The sequence below is a fragment of the Falco naumanni genome, chromosome 9 (assembly GCF_017639655.2).
Source record: "Falco naumanni isolate bFalNau1 chromosome 9, bFalNau1.pat, whole genome shotgun sequence".
NCBI lineage: Eukaryota > Metazoa > Chordata > Aves > Falconiformes > Falconidae > Falco > Falco naumanni.
The window spans coordinates 17,482,097-17,489,972 of record NC_054062.1 but is presented as its reverse complement, the minus strand read 5'-3'; positions in this window follow the sequence as shown (position 1 = coordinate 17,489,972).

Genomic DNA, 7,876 nt, shown 5'->3' with positions numbered 1-7,876 from the left:
ATGTCCTCATACGCATGGCTGGGCTTTCCTAGTAATTCTGTACAGTGCATGTATCCAAGGCTACATTCAGTGGCTCCTTGCAAATCCCCACAAAGCAATTACTAGCCTTTCTACATATTCAGGAATTGTCAGTTTCAGATGCAATTAAAGTAAAATTGCTTTCAGTAGATACTTGGCTATGATGACTTTTGCTGGTCATAATTCTCCCTACACTTTGTTGTTTCTTCAGATAAAAATTATATTTCTCTTGTGCCCTGAAATCTGAAGCTCATTTTTGACCCAAAGTATCCTCAGAGAGTTATAAAACTTAGATGATATAGCTGCACATTACCTAGAAATGAACATTGTGAGAATCAGGCCAGGAAGATGAAGACAAGAGGTATGAATTAATGTTTTAATAATCTTCCTCAGATTAGTACAAGTCATACAGGCAGGGATCCCAGTAACTGCTGATGAGCAATGCAGCTCCTCCACTATGGACTGATATTACTTTATAATTCTCCAAGGAGCTGACACTCTAGTGTCTGCAAGGGCAGATTGTCACTCAGCTACCAAGAAAGTTGTGACCCTGTCCCAGCAGTATGGTGTAATTGTGTACTTTGGACAAAGCTGCTACTTACAGTGCCACAGCTTTTGCTGAAGACACAGACAGCCAATTAGTTTATTTTTACTTCTATTTAATCCTAGGTTATGCAAGACATTCTTTTCTACCAGTCCAGGGTATCTGCCATTTTTATAATGGAAAGTGAAGACCTGTTTAATTCCTGATCAACTAACACTATATTTGAAGTACAGCTGTGAATGATGCCACTTGGTTCTACAGTCACATGGTAAAATGCTTGTTGGATCAGCATCTTTGACTGAACCCTCATGGTGTTATCCTTCTCTGGTACAGAAGCCAACCAGTATGAGACATTTTGCAGACCTGTGCAGCGCCAGCCTTCCCACACATACACATATGCTGTCAGTCAAGATCTGCTATGATTGCTCCATGGTTGAAATAACCAGAGGAATAGTGTCTTGTTTTTCCATTTTAGAATACAAAGAATTTTCAAAGACAGTATAAAGTGGCATCCCCTAACACTACAGAAATAGATACTAGAGAAATGGATTTACCCATTATAGACTAAGAGGCTGTCCTCTGGCACTGTGCAAGGTATAGGACTTCCCTGAATTGTTCTTTGCACACAGCTTTTCTCTAGGAAAAACACCTTGTCTGGTTTTAAAGATTTTGTTCAATGATGGAGAACACGGTACAAATCTTGTTTATTTGTTCCTATGTTTACTTACCTTCTCTGCTAAAAATGTGACACTTCTATTCTGAACTGGTCTAGATTTAACATCCAGACCACCAGCCTTGTTAAAGCTTTGACTATGGGATGGAAAACTTCCCATTTATCTTCTAATTTCTAATCCTTGTTAGGTACTTGCAGTCAGTGTTCAAGACAACACACAGTAGTTTTGTGATGAGATTGCACTGTTAGAGATGTACTATTAGCCATGCTTTTCACAGACTCTCAGCATTATTCTTTTGGCTCTTAGAACCATTTTCATTTTTTCAGCACCAGTTTGATGAGACTTACTGAAAAATGACAGTACTGACCCAGACGGCTTCCCACCTGGGGCTTTCAAAACAGGCAACACAACTCCCATTCCATGCATGTCCCTGTCAATATTGTGAAAAACACTGAAAAGGATTTAATCTTACATACTTAAGTACCTGACTGCTGTTGAGAGGGTGCAATGTCACAGTAATAGCATCCAATGAAGCCGGTCTGCCCCAGTTGACTCTATTCCTCCACTTGGGTGGTCCAGAAAATTTGGCTTCAGAACGTTTAGGAGTACATTTGCAGTGGCTGTAGCAGATACAGCCTTCTCAGAAAATTTCACTGATGTCAGTAAACCAGAAAATTGGGAACAGGGGGCAGTTAGTACAGGAACCATTATCACTGCAACGTCCTTTGGTCTCTTTGATATACGCTCTTGATATGTTCCGTTGTTCAAAGCTACCTTCCAGTTCATCAGCCATTGTTAATCCAGCTCCTGGTTGATGAGTGTTTAAAAAAGCCAGTTAACCAATAAAAACCTCAGCCAAGCTCTAAACAAGCATCTGGCACTGGTTGTTTAGATGTGTCTGTGAGTAATGGCAAGCTGCAGGAAAGCCAAGCCAGTATTCAGACATTACTTTTTGGCAATGTGATTTGCTGTGTTATTTCTCTTCTGTATTAGCAGAAAGAGTCTGGCTTTTGTTTTTTAACCTTGTTGTTTCAATGCCAGAACAGTAGAAATATAACAGAAGTTAAAACAATAGCTCTTAAAAAATGTGATATTTTCTTTCATCTCCTGTTTACTAAGCAGCCTTGGTAGTGCCATTTCATATAAAGAACTGCAAAAGTCACAAGGTCCAGAAATGCAATAATTCCAGCAATGACCAAAAAAAAAAAAAAAAAAAAAGACCTGCTTTGTCTTTTTATTGACTATAAATGTGGTTGAAAAGGCCATTCCACATCCTCAGCTGTAACTAGTTAATTATTTTCTGTTGTTTTTTGTAGATGTTTCTAGCCAACATTAAGCAAAAGGTACATTGTGGAACAAACCATCCATACAGTATATGCCATAATTACTGTTTAGCAATTTCACACTAGCAAAAATTTATTAAAACTTCATGACTCATTAATAGTAAGTGATCATAATCGCTTAATAGAAAAGGAAACTGAGCTAATGATAGAAGTGCTGATTAATGATTCTGACCTTAAGACACGAAGCCAAGTGAAATTAATGTCACTGCGTGCTGAAAGTTATTGTCAAGTATAGATAGTTTGCAATCAGAAGATACCCCCCCCCCCACCTACCAACATTTTGTAATTTTTCAGCAGGAAAACATTGCTTTGCTATACTGAGTGGCATTTTTAAAGATCTCACTGCTACATTTCAAATAAGCACAAGATTGACTCATTTATTATAAAAATTGGTTAAAAGAAAAAAGTTTATGTAAACATGCATATATATGCTCACTTCAGGAGGAAATGTCACAGCAATACTCAATGTGCTAGCAACCAAGGGGCATTATATGTAGCTATTTATCTCTTTTTTTTGTCAACAGGATTTCTTTTATGAGCTCAGGTTAAATATTATTCAAGGGAATAACACGGTACAGCTCACCAGTCAGTTGCCTAATCACATATCAGATACTTGGGCACCACTGACCTGACAGGATGACCGTTTCTACAGCCAGCTGTGTGCCTGGAAAGCATCTTCCTTAGCTTCGCATCTGGCTGCTTCTGATGCCCACTGGGGCTGTAGCAAGTGGTGGCATTTGCGGCACAGCAGGCATCGGACTGCACCGAAAGGTCTTGTGCCCAACCACAGGTCAGAATAATGTGGCAAGGTAACATCAGTGTAGACCCCAACGTGCAAGGGTGAAAATGTCTGAGGTAACATGGGTAACAGGTTGTAAGTGGAAAAGGCTCATGCTTCAGCAGTAAATTTTTATTATTTTTTTTTCCACACGTGCTTCTTTCTTCTTATGAAATGAGACATTACTTTAAAACAGTCACTGGGACATGCTAGTTTTTAAATATACCACAGCTTCATGTGCTACATTTTAAGGAGAATTAAGGTTTTGGAGCCCCTAACAAATTGGTCTGATCCCATCCCACTGCAGAGGTTGAATGGAGATGACTCAGCCTTTCACCCAAGAAAGCAAACTTCTTTCTCTGTGCCAGTTCAGGTTGCTAGCTCTCCCAAACTCAGTTTGAATAATCTTCCTTAGATTATTAAATGTTTAACTCCCATGATGAGCCGAGAGGGAGGGACAGTTTTTCTGCAGGTATGAGCAGAATCCTGGCTATGTGTTTGTGAGCTTTAATTTCATTTGACATCAGTCAAAGTCACAGAGTGAAGGACAGTCCCTTTCTAATAACGTCACTCAATATTTAGCCTACCTACATTTGTATTAATAATAAATCCCTCAGGCAGTGAGTTATGTGCAGCCATTGATCTGCTCAAAACAGCACTGTGGTATTGACAAATACTGTTTTGGAGACAAATACAAGCTAAAACTGTATTTATAGCCACCAGATTCTGACCTCTGACAAACAGGCAAATATCACTGCTCAGCCACGTTAATGCTACCTTTAAGGCCTCTCCAACCCAGAATGAAGCCAGTGGATGGCTGAATGTCAATTTATTTTTTAATTTTTGGTTTTATGCTTGTATATCTGTGTGTACTTTGTGAGACAATTTTGCAACTGCCTCTCTTTACAATTTTTGCATTAATGTCTCTTTTGAAAGCAAGAGGGATGTGGCACACTTGCAAACCCAGAGATACATACCATCTGTTTAGCTAACCTCACTGACAATGTTGGTGGAATGTTGTTCCTTCTTTAAAAATATATATACAATAGCAATTCAGAGGATTGAATGCCAGGTCCTTCCAAAGCAATTGACTACCAGTCTTTATTTTATCATGCTGCAAAACATAATGTGTTTTTTATTAAAGACTCTGTAAATTATGCTTTCTACCTCAAAACAACGTATTTTCTAGCATCCTCTTTGGAAAAAAGAAAACAAAAACAAACCAAAAAACCCCGTCTGCACAATTACTTCGGAGCAACATTTCCCAGTCCTTATTTTGGCTGGTTCCTGGCTGTTGCTCTGCAGTTTTCTGTAATTAATATAGATTTAAAAAAAAATTGGTGACGCAGAATTAGAGGGTGTAATTTGTATTTGGGGCCAAAAAAGACATGTGTATCACCAAAACAATTGAGTTTATTGTTACCAAAAAATTGTTTCAGGAAATCGTCCTCCTGTCTCTGACGGTGAAGGAGAATTCAGCATGAAGCAGGCAATAACACAGACGGGGTTTATTGCCAGCACAGAGGAGCTGTGCGAGTGTCAGGGCTGGCCAATTGCTTGGGCAGAGTGGTTTGGAGAGCCGTCGGAACAGGCTTGGAAAATTTTAAGACTATCTGTCAAAATCCAAGTCCTAGACAGCTGAGATCCCTACTGCTTTAATGGCAAACTGAAACTGTCTCTAAGAAAACTCCTAATGGGTAGCTGGCCAGTTTTCCCCCATCATGTTGCCTACTTTGAAGACGTCAAACCTCTTTCTTCATCTGCTTACCAGGGTGTCACTTCAAATGTCTCTGCATAACTCAACCCATTTAACTGAAATGATTCTATAAATGTCATCAAAAGTAGATAACCTCACTTACCTGGGCATCACTAGGCTTTCCTAACATTCCTACCAAAAGTCAAATTGCCTGGTGTGATGGGCGCTGTTTGTGTAACACCTAGCATCCCAGGACAGGGGAGAGAGAACACGATTTCTTCATGAGGACACTGGTCCTCTCTGTCACGACAACAGATTGATGCTACGAGGCATCATTTTGTCTTAATGGCATAATAGATACGTGTGGAAGAAGGGCAATGTGGCACAATGGCTTATGTCTGTGCACCTTCTAGGCAGCCCTGTGGTACTTACTTACCTAGTTGGCCTTTGTCCAGTAAAAAGTAGCCCTGTTGCCGTCACCTTTCAACCCAGAGGGCAATTGTCAAAGGGACCCTATCTGTAAATAGCCACAATTAAAAGTTAAAAAAAAATACCAACAAAACAAAACCTAAAAATCAAACTCGCCGATGACAGACACTAAAGAACCCATCTGGTCATGTATAGCTGGTTGCTCAGTGGTATCAAACATGGCTTGGCTTCATCTGTCTCTGGAGAGGCTGCTGCTCAGGGAGTTTGTCATGGAGCTGTACCTCTTGGATGGAGGTTTCACTGCTTCCCTCCCTCCCTGCTCTCCTCGTGGCAGCACAGAGAAAGAGGGAAAGCAGGTAGAAGGAAAGCCTAATGCTAACCCGCACTGTCAGATTTTGATTGCTTTTGTGCATCACATTCCCCAACTCTGTGTCTTTGAAATAGTTAAACATGTGGGTGATGGCACTGCAGAAGCTGAAGCACCTGCAGCACTTCATGTGCAGGACCCTAATAGCAAGCATGATTCCCAAATCCAAGCAACCTCAACAGCTAGCCCAGGAAGCCAAGCTGAGCTGTTGTACAGTCCCATACAGATCCTACCTCCAAAAAACCAGGTAATCTGAGCAGCAGACGATGCTGGGACACCTAAACATCACCTTCTGGCATCACCCCATGCAAGTGTAACCCCTTCTGGAGCTGCCGAAACATGACAGTGAACATGTAGGATGGTGACCGGCTGCTGTGTTAGTTGGGAAAGTATTTTCAGCCGTAAAAGAGCAGCCCTTTCGTCTTGGGTTATTTGCATTTCCTGCACTCCCATCTGTCCTTCTTGCATCCTCCCCTAGACTTTGCTTCCCCTCTCTGAGACAACAGCAACTGAAACTGTCTGGTCTTAAAATGGCGGGCGGCTCTGGCCTGCCCCTTGTTGTGCAGCAGGTTTTCCATGGCTGAGTGTGACTGCTCTTTGCCTATAATATACTCATTTGTTAAGTCTCAGTTTGAATATGAGTAAATGCTGAAATAATTTTCCTAGTTTCCAGTCATCGACACGAGCAAGTGCATCGTGAAAGCTTGTTTTTCCACCTTCCCTTTCCCCCTCCAGCACACTCTGCAGTTCCTAAAATAGCCCCCCACAGACCCTTTTGTCTTCAAAGCCTTTGCAGCCCTTTTGCTCCCATTATGCGAAAACAGGAGCAAGCCCTTTCTTTCTGGCCTGGCAGGATGAAGGGGTGGGATGGGTGTGGAGGCGTGTTTGCGTGCCAGAGAGTGAACAACTATGAATAGGGCCAGCTGGCCACTCTTGTGCCCATTTTTCCATCGTTTCCATCTGATATTCCCTGCTCATTGTAATTTTGCAGGCCACATTCACTAACACAAAAAGACTAGGGAGCAAGCAAATGCACAGATATTTAAAGGGAAAAGCTTTATTTCTTATTTTCTTAGATCATAGTGGACTGTAAAACAACAGGGAACAATGAGATCAACCTTTAATAAGCTTGTTTTCCTTTTTTTTTTGCAGTTAAGCTTCTTTTATTTTTTTTTTTTATTTTTTTTTTTTTTGGTATAAATCAAAACAGACCAACCAACCAGGAAATTTTTCTCACAAAAACATGCTTTTTAATAAAAAAAGAGAATAATGTTTATTGAGAGGAATTGTTTTCTGGATATGTACATTACTAATGCAGGAGGATTATGCTAACAGAAAATGCCAAACATCATGATTTGACTTCCAAAGTGTGGACGGTCCAAAGAGCAATGTCCTCAGAGCGATGTCTAAGTAAGTCAACAGGAACAAGTGAACAGCATTTTTTTATTTTTTTACAACAAATTACCAGCCATTATGACTGAAGACCTGACACATAATAACCTGCAGCGAGATGTACAGAAATCCATAAGACAACATAGAATTTATACAAGAAGGTAACAGTGTAAGAATTTCCTCCATAAAATGGAAGCATGTTCTAGACAGATAGTTTTGGAAAAAGAGAAGGAAAAAAAAAAAAAGGCAGGAAAATGCTAACATCGGATAACCTCAGTTCACAGTGAATACCAGTCTTCCTGGGTCCAAATGCTACCTGTTATCTTTCTCTGCATCCTTTCTGCCTACCCTCAATAAATCCCGTTATCATTGCAATGTAACAAAAATTACTTTTATCTGAGCCTTCCTCTTCTATTGCCTCTTCGCTGCAGCTCTTGTCAACTTGCACTTTACACAAAAAGTGCAAACGTAGACATACCCTCAAGTGAAAGACATACACCTTCTCAGCATGAGTGGTACTAATTGCAGCTAATTATTTCAGCATTGAGTAATGCTACACAACACATCGTACGAACCCTGTTATGCAAACTCAATAGCAATAATTTGAGGAGGGGAGAACAGGGAGATTAGTAATT